General features: G+C 45.0%; 1 long non-coding RNA gene across 1 annotated transcript; it reads left to right on the top strand.

Annotated features, from left to right (window-relative positions):
• The first annotated feature begins 7,974 nt into the window (after positions 1 to 7,974).
• LOC125401021 (uncharacterized) lies at positions 7,975 to 15,907 on the top strand. Its single transcript, XR_007232187.3, has 3 exons — positions 7,975 to 8,415; positions 12,338 to 12,428; positions 15,733 to 15,907. It is a non-coding gene; the product is annotated as an uncharacterized LOC125401021 (long non-coding RNA).
• The last annotated feature ends 323 nt before the right edge of the window (positions 15,908 to 16,230 follow it).

Genomic DNA, 16,230 nt, shown 5'->3' with positions numbered 1-16,230 from the left:
GAACAAATTCCTCTTCTAGTTCACCTTCGAGGTGTTTTCTCCCCCTTTAGCAGCAGCTAAAACCTTTTATGAAAGAGCCAAGCTGTCTGAAAGTATTCCTGTTACCATCTTGAGGATATGAGCTGAAACATATCCAAAGTAGTTTTGTCTACCATCTTATTTTTTCTTGAACAATAACCTTAAACTGAGCATACTCTCTCATGTACATCTTGAACATGCTCCAGAATGTGCCTACCTTCAAACAACTTTATCATATTAACATATTTAGGTTCCCCCTAGTGCCCCAGATAAAATCCCGTGGCTGCTTCCTTTGTTCATTAAGGGTGTTGCTTTGGAGATAATCACCACACTCCGTTACCTGCTTCAGGAAATGAATCTTTCTTCGCTCTCATTTCTTGGCCGTGTTTGCTTTGGCCTTGCATGACTAAGATGCTAGCTCATCACTTTCAGTTGGAGTGACTAAAGCGCCTTTCTCTCATCAAAAGAGCAAAACTAAAATTAGGCCAGTGTTAAATCCTCTGCCCTGCATTATCTAACCAATTTCTATTCAAACTTCACCAAAACAAAAGCCGTGCTTGGAGTGGGCGCATAGTCTAAGAAGCTTGCTTGAGGAAACTCAGGGATAAGAAGCGTGGTTTGGGCTTCATAACAAGGCAGAGCTGGGAGATCAGAACACAGATAGGAGCTGCTTCCAGGTTTTCTCTGCCTCTCCAGGTGAGGCCAAGCCTTTCCAGTAGGGTTATTGTTTGGATTTCTCCCGGTGATTTGAGAGGCTATCACATACCATAGGGCAGCCCTTTCCACTCCCTATCTCTCTGGAGAGTCTTCAGAAAGCTCACATTCTCCCTCCCTCCATTGGGGTCCCCATGAAACCTGTCTCACCACAGTGTTCTGCATTGCCACACTGGAGCCTGTTTAAGCAGGAAAGGCTGGCAGGTTTTTGTCCTTCTCCTGGGGTTTCCCATCCCTTCGTTAGTTTGGAAGTGAACAAGGAAAGGGGAGACCCCTCTTTATTAGCCCCCCTCAAACATCAAGTGTGCCCGAGCATGGTCTCAAACCACTTTTGAGATGCATACTTACCAGTCTCCCCGACTTCTATTTATGAATTGCTTTGAGATTGCTGACTGACCTGACTTGGATGGATCCCGGCTCAGTCCTGCCAGTCCTGCCAGAGGTCTGGAGCCCCCAGAACATCAACAGGAAGGGAAGGGGTCAGAGGAAAACAGTCAGGGGTTGAGCACATACCTCCTCAGGCCTCTCTCGTTTTCAACCAGAAGAAAATTACATCTTAGGGAGAACACAGCCTCATAGTTTATATCAGTACTGAAATTCTTACCATGGTCAAACTGGGTTTACGGCCATGTTCTTATCACACTTATGAGGCCTCATAAGCTGTCCCTGGGGTGGACATCTTCAGTCAGTGTTGAATAGGATCCTTGGCGTCTTCAGCTGGTTTTGACAGCAATACTGAGAGCAGGGCTGGGCTTAGGATACAATTTAAACATACCCAAAGTAGTTCTGGCCTCCATACGCACATCCACGTACATGAACACACACCGTCCATGTACCCACATACTCACAAGAACACCTAACACTCAGATGTAAACTATCCTGGGACTGAAGGATTTCAGGAGACATGGAAGTAGGGACTATAGCTGGATAGTGAGGGTTCTTGTGAAGGTGCTATTTTGGGGTAATGGGGGAATAGAGGATGTCCCGAAAATCATCCTTCTCTTTGATGTCTTTACCCTTCCTTGCTCCAGAAAGTAGACATAACTTTTCTGGATACCTTGCCAGTGGTTTCTCAGTGGATTTTCAGGTCGATCAGTGATGTGGGATTTCCCTCTGTATGCTGTGACTATCATTGGTAAATAAAGAAACTGTCTTAGACCTGTGGTTAGGGTATAGTAGAGCTAGGCGGGGAAAACTAAACTGAATGCTGAAAGACAGGGAGTCAGAGTCCGGGAGAAGCAATAGAGCTGCCAGAGACAGACATGCCAGAACCTTGCCAGTAGGCCACGAACCTTGTGGTAAAATATAAAATAATGGAAATGGGTTAAATTAAGATGTAAAAGCTAGCCAATAAGAAGTTAGAGCTAATTGGTAAAGCAATGATTTAATTAATACAGTTTCTGTATGGTTGTTTCAGAAATCTTGGCGGCTGGGAAATCAACAAGTGCCCTCCTACTACAAATCAGTTCTCCAGGGTGAACATTTCCTACAGGCCCTGGCAGCTAAGGCATTTCCAGGAAAATTGCAAGCACTGATGGATATTCTGGAGCACTCGGTGGTATGGGGCCATACAGTCAGCCACCTTGTATCTTCAAGGGCCATCTGGATCTACAGAGTCCATGGTTTTGAGGTCTATAAGGAATAAACTAATATCAAAATGTTATTTTTTGTTTTTAAAGATTTTTTTCAATTTTAACTATGTATATGTGGGGGAGTTATGTACCCTCCGAAGCCAGATGCTGAATTCCTCTAAAATGGAGTTACAACATAGTTGCTGAGCTGCCTCTCAGATCCCATCTTCCGTTTTTATATAAGATGGGAAAACCAACAGTCAATGGGAAGAAAGTTGCAAGTGAAACTTTTGAAAATACCTTTTGATAATTCGGAACCTCATGAAGGTATGACTATTCAGAAATCCAAATAAATTCGCCTAACTTTCAAAGAAAGAGTAACGTGATGAATACTCGGAAAGAGAACCCCAGTGTCCTACAGGAGACCACAGCGTAGGACGTAAGTCACCCTGTAGAGCCTGAGGGAGCGTCCCTGAGAAGTTCACCTCAAAATTGGGACTGGAAGAATACATAGACAAAGGACAAACAGGTGATTCAAGGCTGCCCAGGAAAAAAATAGACTATATATATATATATCCACTCCCACAGCCCAGAAAGAGCCCTCCACTCAAAGAACAGAAAGACCTACAGCTAACTTAAATGCACAAAGAGCAAGCGGGCAGAGAAAGGAAGCAGCCATTGAAGGCTGTGGGAAAACAAATGCACAGCCTGCTTTAAAGTGACTGCCTTCGTACTCAGAGCCGTGCAAAGCCAAGGAAGAGGCTGAGGCTGGAAAGTGATGGGATCAGGGCTACAGTTTCGATTACTCCAGAGCCAATGGGGAGCCATGACTGGAGGAAGCAAGAGGGGACGTTGACAACTCAGATATCTGACCAATCACTCGGGAGAACTGCTTGGCAGTTCCTTTTAAAGTTAACCATACATCTACCCTATGACCCAGCAATTTCATTCTTAGGTGTTTTTTTTTTAATTCGAGTTAAATGAAAACATATGTTCACAAAAATCTTTGTACAAGATTTTATAACGGCAATATTTTCAGATTCATAAGCTACACCAAAAAATCCCCAAATTTCTCTATCAAAAAAAACCAATTGATAAACACACAGTTGTGCATTCATATCCCAGAATACTACTCACTTCTCAGTTGCACTCTAAATGATTCTTAAATCAAAAAAAAAAAATGACACCAACAGTAGGCACAGGTCTCGACATGCAGCATGATTCATTGATATGATGAAGTCCCTTTAAACAAAGACTACAGTCATAGAAGTTAGTGGGGAACACTGGCTAGAAAGAGAAGTTAAGAAATGTCCTAGGGTGATAGACGTGTTTTGTGTCTTTTATTTGGCAGTCATACATTCTGTATGCAATTGTCAATTCCATCAAAGTGAGCAACTGGGCTTGGACCCTTTATTGCCTGTCATTTAAAAAAAGAATAGATATTAGGGGAGGCAGGAAGTGATTTCAATAACAGGGAAACATGAAGGCAGCCCAGCTGCCTACACAGGGATCAACTGATGTATATAAGTTAGCAGTCTATACATAGCTGATAACAAGCCGCGTGGCTTTATGTAAACCATGATGCTCAATGCGCAAGCGTGGAATTGGCTTCACCTAACCTATTTCAAACTATGGTGGTGATGCTGACCTTCTGAATTTCCCCTGAAACAGCCCCGCTTGTCTGTTGTGAAATCGCAGGGTGATTCGTCATGATCTCCTTGTTGATTTGTCACAGTTTGGCAGGAAATGCATGCAACTACTGCTGCGACCCGTCAGACTACTTGACCTTGGGGTAAAAGAGAGTGGGGCAGGAGCTATTTTTGCTAGAGGTGGAGGGCAGTTTTCTACTGAAAATGGGACTTTCCCAAACAACCCCTTCCCCCAAAAAAGGCATTCAACTGTTGGGCTTCAGTCTTGAGTTTATTTATTTATGTATTTAGGATAATTGGAGCCTGGAGGGTACAGCAAAAAGGAAGCAGACTGTCAGTTCCCAAGGCAGGGACTGTAATGATTAGTGACACAGGCCACCCAGGGTCCAGGGGGTTTGCTGGGAGCTCAGAGTAGATAGAAAATACATGTGGGCCGCTTGCGGTCATGTGCCTCCGTGAGACAGGCTTGGGGAAAAGTCCCAAACGGAAATCAGTCGGCAGTTATCTGAATGGCTGGTCACCAGTCATGCTGCTGAGTTCAACACTTGTCAATGCATTTCCCCCCAGTGTGAATAATTTCATCTTTTTTTTAACTTCATATTTATTATTTTCCTCTAAATTACCTTAAATGAGCAGGCCTAGCTAAAGCCTCCTTATTCCTGCTAATAGATAGATACTACATACCCTGATTGTCTACTTGGACTTTTAACTCATGAATGGAAGACATCCTTTATGGGGCAGAGTCTTAAACTCACAATCCATAAAGATCCTCTGTCAGCTGTAGTAGACAAATGTTCTGCTCTTATTCTGTGATGTCTGGCACCTCACGACTTATTTCCTATGTGTCGGTTTCCACTATAGCATCTCTTCATGAGCTAGGATATCAAAAGTAAACATGACTTTTGACTCTTAGAGGAGCAATTGAAAGGCGAAAGTCACCTTTTCCAAAGTAGCAGGGCCTGCGTGTTGATTAAACCGCTCCTGTCATATCACTATTGCTGTGGTTCATTTGACCAGTCCCCTAATTTCCATGCATTTCTAAGCTTAGTCCCCCTATTGGCCCAAACTCTTCCCTTCTGCTTACGCTATCTAGAGCCTGCTTCCATCACTGAGACGGCATACGATCATCAAACATTTCGTTTCCTATCTCAGGCCTTTCAAGCTTTGCCTTCAGTGTCTGGGACACTCAGATCCAAGACAAGACTCAGGTGACAATGACAAGACACTTGAGCGAGAGAAGCGTGGCAAGCGTTCAAGGTAGGAGAAAGGGAGATGCTGAAGCCCGCGGTTTACAGCTGCGGTATTGGGTGTGCAGCTGCTCCATGGAGGTGGAGGCACTCAGACGTCAGGAGCTGAGGTAAATGCCTAGAAACCTCGTAATAACAGCACCAGGAGGAAGGTATGTCTAAAGGCAGAGTGGAAAAAGAAAGAAAGAAAGGAGGAAAGAAAACGGCAAGACTTAGGCTAGAGAAATCGCCCTAGATGACATGGCACAGAACCCCGGGATCTGGAGCCAGTTCTCATTCCTGCCCAGGGTGGCCCCTCTCCACTCCAATAAATTTCCTAGGCAATGAAGAGCAAACCAGATGCCATTTCTGCCTTGTAGATCTGGATTTCAGCGTTGCATCCTTGATTTGGAACGAATCCACCCGAACCTAATGATGAAACCAGATTACAAATGTTTTTATTTACTCTTAAAACACAAGGTTTTTTTTAAAAAAAAAATCCCCAAAGCCCATGAAAAGGCGAGCTGGAGCGGCGTTGAAGCCTGTTTGGATTTAGGTGGACTAGATCCAGCTTGAGTGTAAATTCGGGACTGTTGGCTTATGTAACATGCCAGTCGTCAAATTATTTTCACCTGTCCCATTTCGCTCATTTTTCCCCCACTTTTGAATGGGGAAACTGAGGCCTGAGACTTGAGAAAGCGCACACATGTTCCCGTGGTAAATCACCTCACCACCAGAGCCAACACTGCTCCTTCCTGCTCGTTCGGAGGACAAGCAGGGGCCAGTTAAATGTGGTGGCCTACATTGTTCATTCTGATGTTTTAATTTCGTTCCTGGGACATTCAGGTAAATATTAGCCCAACATTTCATTTCCAACAGTCTTTCTCTGTGTGTCTTTGGATTTTTTTTAACCCTTAATTATCTTTATTTTGCATTCTGCTCTCCCTGTCACTCCTCCCCTCCCCCTTCTCCATTCATCTCTCCTTCTTTCCTCACTTTCTCCTTCACTCACAGAAACGTTGGTCTGTCTTGCAAAGGGGCCATATCATGTGAGTGAGAGGCCTGAAATGAGAACCCTCTCTTTAGGTCTTGGAAACAGAGTATTTTCTTATGGATTTTTTAATTGTTTGGATTGTTTTGTCAGGGTAATGAAACCGGACTCTGAGGCCCCTTATCTCGGGGCGGCCTGGAGGGGTCTCTGCAGTTTGTGTTTTTCTTTCCAAGCTGGTTCCTTACAAATGCGAGCCGAAGGTCACTCCCAGGTCCCGGAGATAGTGTTGGGTCATCAATCACGTCCAACACAGAAGAGTCCCCATAGATAATCTCAGGACTGGAGCAAGGAGATGCAACGGCCGAAACTGTCCTGGGATTGCGTGCCCAGCAAACAAAGGTGATCTGATGGATGGCTTTTGTCCAGAAGGTCTCCGAGAGTCACAGATAGATCCCAGCTTAGCTGTCCTTCCTCCTTTCTCAAAGCCAACAAATCTGCACATACAGAAAAGGCTTGAAAAGTTCTCAGTCAGTCTCATCATTGCGATTCTGAAAGCAACATGGACATGCTTCACAGCCAAGGGATGGGTCCACATGGGCCCTCAGCAATGATTAATCCTTTCCAAATAGAAACAGGCAGAAGCTCAGAAGGGACTCTGTGTGCTGCCTCTGCTGAGAACAAACTTTGCCAACTCAGGCAAGCCATGTCTGTTCTCTAGGCTTCGGCTTCCTTAACCACAAATTAACAAGTTGGTTTATTTCTTCCACGTGATGGTGATAGTGGTGAGCGCAGCTGGGCATGTGTGCTTCGAAGCCAGAGCCCAGACTAGCTGTCTCCCTCCACCTTTTTGAGACCAGGTCCTCCCCACGAACCTGTTACCAGTAAGTCCTAAAGATCTGCAGTCTCTGCCTCTCCCTGCCAGGTTTACAGGCATACACCCATCCCTGCCCACGCCGGGCGTGAGTTGAGGCGAGGGGCTTTTGCATGGGGATCTGAACGCAAGCCCTATTGCTTCTTTAAGAACTTTACCCATCAAGCCCTCTCCTTGGCCTTAGTTTATTGAAGTTAGCCTGGGCCACATCATGAGACCCTACCAAAAATGAACCAATAGAAACAAAACAAAACCCAACCACTCTGGGACAGATCTTATAATAGACACAGCGTCTGACCTCAGGGTCTTTTAAAGTGGAATAGAAAGAGTGTATTACAGGGGAAATAATATCATCTAAACTTTTTATTTCATTTATTTAGTGCGTGTGCATGTGTGTATGTGCCTGTGTGTGTGTAAGTGTGCATGCACGTGTGCACTGCATACCAGAGAGCACCTCTGTAGAGGCCAGAGGACAGCTTTCAGGAGTCCGGTTTCTCTTTCTACCAGGTGGGTCTCTGGGATCAAACTCACATTGTCCTGGTTGCTAGCAAGCAAGAGTGAAGACACTCTGTAATTCATCAACCTTTCTGGCTAGGGGCTTACGTTTAGGACTCTTACCAGCCTTAAAAGCTGATAGTTCTGACGTTTTTGTTTGCTTTTATTTGATTGGGCTTTTGTACTAATGTGTTTTGTTCCTCCTTGACTGTTTGTTTTCCGACAGAGCAGTGTGTAGGCCTAGTCTACAGGGAGTTTTCAGTGATCAGTTTTGCAGGCAGCGGTTCAGATGTGACCCAGAACCCAGTGCATGTCACCGAGCGGGACTTGTGGGCTCTGTGTGTGACTTTTCCAGCGTACCCCTATTGTTTTACTAAGGAACAGTAATGTTTTCAGGAAAGAGACACCTGGCAAAATCTTGAGCTGGTAAGAGTTCCCATCACGGGGCTGGACAGGTGGCCCAGTGGTTAAGAGCACTGGTTGCTCCTCCAGAGGACCCACGTTAGATTTTCAGTACCAACATGGTGGCTCACAACTATCCTTAATCGCAGTTCCAGGAGATGTGACACCCTCTCTGGCCTCTGAGGGCACTACATGCACCTGGTAAACATTCCTACATACAAGCAAACCACCCATGCACGTAAAATAGAAACCAAAGTTAAAAAAAAAAGTTCAAACCTAAGAACCTGCTGATGGGTAATGAAGTTCAAATAGATCATGGCCAAAATCTTCTTAAAATCCAAATCTTTTAGAATTGCACGCCAGGACCTGAAGGTATGCCCCAACAAAGGGCAATGGAAGGAAATTTGCTGGACTTTGAACCTCTCTACTGACGCATGAAAGAGGAGGATGACTTCCATAGACCCGCTGAAGATCAAAGGTAGGTTTCTTTCTCAGATTCTTTTACATTTTATTTTATTTTATTTTATGTGCACTGGTGTTTTGCCCAGATGTATGTCTGTGGGGGGATGTCAGATTCCAGGGAACTGGAGTTACAATTTTGAGCTGCCACGTGGGTGCTGGGAACTGAACTCGGGTCCCCTGGAAGAGCAGCCAGTGCTCTTTACCACTGAGCCATGTCTTCGGTCCCTGTTTCAGATTCTTAATCACTGGTCTTTAATTTTCCAATATCACAGCCTTGTCTATGAAAGATATAGACATTTTACTGAAATAAAGGCACATGGGCATGGGAAGCAGCCCTGTAAACAATTAGAGAATTCTTGAGATGTCTCCAGATCTTAATAAACCCCGTGTGTTAGATGGTGGGTTCTCTCACTAGTGAATGTGGCCATATCAAAACAAGTGAGAAACTTAGAGTTTAGTCCTCAGGGTAAAGGCTGAGGTCATTTGGGGAAATAAATCTAACTTCCAGCTCTGTGACTGTCTCACAACAGTTTTCTCCTATTAAAACATTGTCCCCAACCGGAACAATCTATGGCCACAAACAGCTGCTGCTTGGGCATCAGTGAACACTTGTGGGGCTTTTAGACGAGCCAGCGTGTCAGCCGATGAGTGGTTCTTGTCCACGAGACATACAGATGTCTAGGAGGCAAACTCACAGGAACAGTAGAATGTAATATGACACAAGGAATTACGGATGCTGGGAGGCGGTGCGAAAGGGGAGCGTCATTGGCTGTTCTGGGGCAGACCATGGAACGTTTCCTGGGACAGAACACAGAAGCTTAAAGAATGAATTGACTCGACGTGATGGGATGGTGTCTTCTGAATGAGGGGGATCAGTATGCACAGAAGAAGAGCAGAGTCAAAGTGTGTGTGTGCACATGTGTGTGTGCGCGCGTGGGCACAAGCACACGTGTGTGTTACAGGGTAGTGTAGAACTGCATGCAGTGGGAGTGCTTGGATCACAAGAAGAGGGCAGCGGAAAGTGGGGTGATAGAAGAACAGCCAGACTTCAGACTTTGGACAGCACACCAAGGGGCTGGACTTAGGGAGGAATCTTATCTCCTGTGATGCACTAACAGATCCTTTGGTGGGCATGACCCAAGGAGGTCAGAAATCCACTTGTCCTGGATAGCCCAGGTCGCGGACAGACGGGAGGTCAGTGAAGGACATCATCTTTGAGAGCCCTATCACCCTTTTGCTCAAAACAAACAAACAAGCAAAAAAAAAAAAAAAAGCAAAAACAAACAAAAAAAACCAGACACTTCCCAGGTAAAGCAGTTGCTCCACGGATTTAAAATTCATCTTGAGGATGTCCACAAGATAGCTTCAGTAGGAAACTCTTCATTCTCACCATTCCTCTCCCAAGAGACAGCTGAGCAGAGGAGGCCTCAAGTTACTCTCACTGCATCTTCTTCTAAGGGCTTCACTATTTTCATCCACTCTTAAAATGCATCTTTCCCAGAAGGCTCTCTGAGGAGGAAGCGTCAATCAAGAGGAAAGATAATGACGGGAAATGCTTGCGGTCACTTCACCTCAGCATTCTTGTGTCTTAGGGACACTTAGGGGTGCTTTCAAAGAGTGCATTTACTTCCAAGGAAAGGCATACACAAACAAAATTCCTTATTACTGGGATACTGGCTTTAAATCCAGGCTGCCCTGAAGTTGTTCTACCTCAGTTGACCAGTAGGTGTCAGAAGACTCCAATTTACGAAAACAAAGCCAGAAGCGCTTCAAAATTACTGACCTAAAGATAACAAATTTTCCAGTGTTCAGTTTTCTCAGTTAAAGAAAAAAAGCAGCAAGAGGAAATATTGCAACTGTGTGTAACCTATGTCTTCAGGAGTTTACTTAACTCACAAAATGGCTATAATTCCTCAGATTACCCACAGATACAAAGGGACCTACCAGGCCATGGCAGAACAGATTTGGTTGAAATAGCCATAGTAAATTTATGTCTTACGGGAAACTCCCTTGCATTTACACTATTGATCTAATAGAAATAATCTCTGCGATGATTTGCATTTATTTCTGAAGGAGGATGTTTTCCCTTCCTTGGAATAGGCTCAGGAAATGACTGAAAAGTCCAGGAAGTTAGCTAAACGCTGATGCAAATCCAAAAGGAAGATCTGCTGTTGGGGGGCCAAAGGGGTTGCAAAAACAAAGATACCTAGGAAGTGGGTTTCTCATTCATTTATGGAAAATGTTATCCGGGATTTCGGATTTAAAAGGAAGAGAGCTAGGAAAAAGGTGCATGCCCCTGATATCTTTTTCAGAGAATCTGTCAGGCACCCCAGCTTTTTCTGGCAAAGAAACTGTTAAGCAAGAAAATCTAGATAGGAGATGCCTAGGATTAAGGCTCTATTAAATCAAGGCTTCAATAGGAAATTGTGTCAACTATTCCAGGAAATACGTTTGGCAGGAAACTCCCGAGTCCTGAGTTGCTGCTGGTGGGTCCCAGAGCACTCCAGAAACAACTAGACACTCCGTCATACGGAATCTGTGCCTTCCACGGGCACACGTTGTGCCAGAGACCCTCAGCTGCACAGGAGCATTTCACAGTGCAGACAAACCCACGCCTGCCCCAGAACCTCCCACTCGGTGCAGCGACCCCGTGTTGTTAGTCCGGAGCATTCATTTTGAGTTCGCTCTATCAGATGAACAGCGCTAACAACTTCTTGCCTCTGAGACACAGGAGTACGCTTTAGAAATAAAGGTTTAGTTCCTCGAGCATGATTGCAAAGTATTATGTTTTGTGTGAAAATTGCTGACCTGGCCCCCTTGCATCCCTCAGCACCTTCACAGTTTCTCCTCCCTGCTCCCCCTGGCCGGTTCTCCAGCCCACACTCCACACAGCAGCAAGAGCAAAGCCCAGAAGGCCACCAACATAGAAATCTTTCTGGCTTTCCAACTGACTCCCTTATTCCACCCCAGGAGAGAATATGACCTCCAAGGTCTTTCACAACTTGGCCTCAGCTCCAGTTCCCTCCCACTCCAAGAATTTCGGGCTCCAATCATGCCGAAACAACTTGGTGCCGTGTGCCTACCTCCAGGCAACACAGGGTCAAGTTTATTCACACATTTGTCCTTTTCACTTAGGTAAAGGAGGACAAATGGGCATGGACTTCCTTTAATTTTGTTTTAATAAAACAATCTATCTGGGGATTATTTATGACATTATGACATGACAGTATTGACAGAGGCAGCTCCAAAGACATAAAGCAGACTCACGTATAGAAACGTCCTACCGGGTACAAATGTTGTATATCAGTGTATTTAGAAAAGATGTCCAACTGGAGGTAGTTAGTTTGATCTAATGATTAAATGTCTCTCGAAGAGCATCTGGGGTAGCTTTTATATTTCATGTTTTACATATTGAATATAGAGGGCCACTAGGCGGAACAGAACCAGGCTTCTAAGAGCCATGATCTCTGTTGCGCCTCCCCTTCCCCTCCCCTTCTCTTTTCAAATGTATGTGAGAAAACAACTTGAATGGTGAGCTAAGAGCAGCTGAAAGAGGGGTGAATTATGCTGGGCATTCGGAAGCCATTCTATCCAAGCTGAAACCATCAAAGTAGCGAGGCCAGAAAGAAACGATATCATAGGTATGACGAGCTAGTTGCACCAATTTGAGGGAGGGGTCCAGGGAGGTTTATGTTCCTCTTAGCATTTTCCCAGTACAGTGGCTGGCCCACAGCAGACCCTCATTCTACTGTTTAACCAGTGTTTACAAAGTAGTGGTTTTTCCAGGTTTAAATCTTGTTACTACGACCTAAGTCCCTTTTCTGTCCTTGAACCTGCATTTGGGGACGACGCAAGGCAAAGCTGGACTTTGTCTTTCACGGCTTTTAGTTTTGTTTTGTTTTTAATTGCCTCCTCTCTCCTTCCTTTTCCTACTCCAGTGTTGAATATGCAGGAGACACTCCGCAAACATTTGCAAGGGCGAAGAAGAAATGGCAAGGGACAGAAACCTAGAATAAGTAACGCTGTCTGGTAGGTCTTTGTTCTGTAACCCATTTTTGACACAAGAGAATGTTCTCCGAGGCTAATGTTCTAACATTTTTCCAGAGAATCCTGCCGTGTGATGCCTTCTGTTACCTTTGCTTCCTTCTGCTAGCCCCGTGTCGCTGAAGTTCCTTGGTCAAGCCCCTGCCTAGCCCACCTGCTCCCCCCCCCCCGTTTCTTATTCTGTTTCCATTTTCCCTCTTTCTTCCTCCACAAGCAGATTTGAGACCTATGCTCTATGACAACTTCAACGCTAAGATGCAGAAGCATGTAGAGAAACCGTGCTGGGTGCTCAGAGTTGGTTGAAAACTTAATTTAGTAAGTAGATGCACACAACTTCGGATGGTACAGGAAGTCTCCCCCCTTCACCGGCACCCCGAGTTCAAAACAAAGACCACGGTTGACCATAGTGAGAAGGAAAAGAAAATGGGAAGTCATAAGCAAGAAGACCAAGGGCATCGTCCCAGAAGAGGCAAAACAAGAGTTCAGCCACGAAGACAGAATACATAGAAGATAGTTGAAAAAGACAGAGCGGACATTCCAGACAAGGGGAAAGCACACCCATCCCTACATACATTCACACGTGCATGCACCTACGAATGCAAACGCCAGGAGATGAGGGGGAAACTAGGTCTGGTTTTCTCTGTGACTTATCGCTCTGTCACGTGGTTCATACCCTGGCCACTTACCGCACAGCAAATGAAACGACGCCATCCTCAGACCTTTCAGGAAATTTGGCTACCCAATCACTTAATCTCTCCTTAGAAAGGTAGCCTAGCCGGAAGAATAAGCACATTCCCGGGTGCTAACAGGATTGGATGTGAGGGAAGCTAAAATCTCCTACACCACGCAACTGCTCTTTGGCTTGCCTTAAACCGGTTGTTTGGAGAAACTGCAGCCTCTGTAGGGACGGGAACAGGAATGGCTCCAGAAAGCTAAACTTTGGAAACAAAAACCTGATCTGTCAGGATTAGTAAACACCAGAGGCAAACACAGCCTCTTCTGCTCTTCCTCCTCCTGCTCCATCTAAGTAGAAATCCCTATGGGAAAAAAAGACTTGGGTGTGACACCTGGCTCAGAGAGGAAGCCGGTTGCCAGCAGTGGCGGCTTCCAGAAGCGCACACCCTCCTTCCCAAGGCCCTTCTTGACTTCACTCCCCTTGCCATTTTTCATAACCCCTGCCACCTCCTTCCCTCCCAGAACCCCCGGCCCCTTTCTCTTTGTATTATCTCTGTAAGGTTCAACAATTTTGCCCTCTTTTCGAGTTGTGTGCTCAATTCTGCAGATGCCATGCTTAGGCATTGCGGCAGAATTTATTGTCTTTTCTCTTCTCCCCTCATCCAAACTAAGAGTCCTCAGAGGAAGAGTGTAAAACCTCCCTCTCAGTGGTGACAGAAATCCTGGTGGTGGTGGTGGGGGGGGGGAGGCTGATGGAAATCACGCAACGCATGGGCAGTGGAATGAAATACATTCCATTTTTGTCAGAATCGACATCTGTGGGAATTTGAAGTCAGACTCTTTTGCCATGAAGGGCCGCTGGTCAATTGAGCCATGGATCTTATAATCTTAGGATGAAAGCGTCTGAAGGAAGAGGACAGGGCTTTTTAGGAACCTCGGGTGTAGGCAAGGTCCATTTTGAAGCTGTTTGGACTAAACCTCTACAAGGCCAGCACATTTGCAGAGCATTGGGTAGGTCCTCCGAATCCCACCAGCACAGCTGCCGAGAGAGGGAAAACCGAGAGGGCTGAGTCCTTCTCCCAGTGCAGTTTATTTCTGGGCACAGAACCTCCAAAAACAGGAGGCCAAGGCTGACCTCTTTGGTCAAGAGTCAGCTCAACTTTAAAATTATGATCGTGTGTGAAGACTAAAATGGGAAAGGAAAAACTTGGTTCTCAGCACAGAAATGCTGAAAACCCTTAGCCTGCATTCCAGTTAGGGTCTTGCCCCGCCCCCCCCCCCCCCCCCCCCCCCGCACATAGATCTCCCTTTGGGGGTAGGTGGGTAGGAGACCAGCCAAGTTTGTTTCAAGCTTGCTGAGTGTCAGGAATCATGGAGTTTACCCTAGAGGTGTCCAGTTTATGGATAAAACTATTGACTGTAGTGATTATGTTTTATAAACCCTAAAAAAAACAGGACCTCGTGGGCAGGACTCATGGAGAGGGAGGCTGCCAGTCTTCACTCAGTCTCAGTGAACCTTGTGAACTGATGAAATGGATGAAGTTTAAGGATGGTGTTTGTTCAGGTCCCGAAGGGTCTCCATAACAAGTGATCTCTACTGGCGAGTCAAAATAGCAGCAATTCTCAGACAGCTCTGGAAATGAGAAACCTGAAATCGATAATGATTCTTTCTGCAAACTCATAGAATTCTTCATGACTTTCTCTTTCTTGTTCAGGAAGTTTCTAGCAAACTTTAGTTCTTTTTTCTTGACCTATTAACTACAGAACTTCAAACTCTTAAGCATGTGACATTTTCTTCTGTCTGTGTCTACATGAACCACTACTTGATAGATAACAGTTATAGGGTTAAGGTAGACCCCAGTGTAATATGAATTCATTTTAATTTGATTACAGCTACCAAGATCCCCTTTCCAAATAAGGTGACATGCATAGATATCCAGCATTAGGACTTCAACGCATATTTTAAAGGATCACAATACAACCCACAGGAATGTAAAATGAGAGCAAAATTCGATGTAGAAGGAAAACAAAATCCCAAGGTTGACATGATATGATCTGGCTTTCCATCTGTCCCGCTGGGATACTCTCACCCTCTGAAAGTCTTGGATTCTCTCTGCAAGCAATGCTTACCCTACTTACTTCAGAAACACTCTGCGAATAAAACAAAATCGCACATGATATTTTCTATTGGAAAGTGTTTCTACAAGTGCAAAGGATTATTATGAATTCATTCCAGATTGTGTTGACTTTCCCTTAACTTCATAACTACTTAATGAGTAGGTAATGGAATACGAAACACAGCCTGACTTCCCAGGAAGAGAATTTAAATTACATGTCTCCCTGCATTTGGGTTGGAGATAAAATTATAACAGAAATCTGCAGATAAGGCGAGTAGTATTGCAAATCCTTGGACAGAGCTTTTTATTCACTCCCAAGCAGGGTGGTATTCAAATGCAGTTAAAAGGTGGCAAGCACTTAAAGCACTCAAATCAAGAGGGACAATCTCAGCCATGACATCAGTTGATATCTGCATTGGCCGTGGCTCGTTTGTTCTCTGTGTGGTCCGTATTACTGGATATGATAATGTCCTGATGGGTTTTATTTTATTTTGCAGCGCTGGGTATGAAACCCAGAGCCTCACACATGCTGAGCAAGCACTCTACCATTGAACTGTATCTCACCTCCAATGCTAACATAGCTACTTTGTCCAGTGACTTCTCTGGATATAGCGACAGAGACCACCCAACTTAGAAAATAAGCCCAAGATGGCATCCCCCGTCCCCCCCCCCCCGAAAGATGGGATATACATAAAACAGAACCATTGTGTAAGAAGCTTGGAGCTCCAGCAGCAAGAAGAAATCTGTTTTCAGGCCACTGGACTAAACTTCAAAGGAAAAGATGGCCACCCTTGGAAATACCAAGAGGAGGATGATATCATTGGGGTAACAGCATGAGAACTTTAGCCACAACCCAAGCATCATGTGATCTGCTTGCTTGTACTGACTTTAGATTGTGGGGGTTTGACGACCATAGGGAAAAAAATAGCCAGCAGAGCATTTCTTAATCTCCCGAACAAACTGATGCTTCCCTTTCTCAGAGCTGGGAACGTAAG

This window comes from Myodes glareolus, chromosome 24 (assembly GCF_982192425.1).
Source record: "Myodes glareolus chromosome 24, mMyoGla1.1, whole genome shotgun sequence".
In the NCBI taxonomy this organism is placed as follows: domain Eukaryota; kingdom Metazoa; phylum Chordata; class Mammalia; order Rodentia; family Cricetidae; genus Myodes; species Myodes glareolus.
Note: the sequence above shows the minus strand (reverse complement) of the source record. Positions and strands in the feature narration are given on the sequence as shown.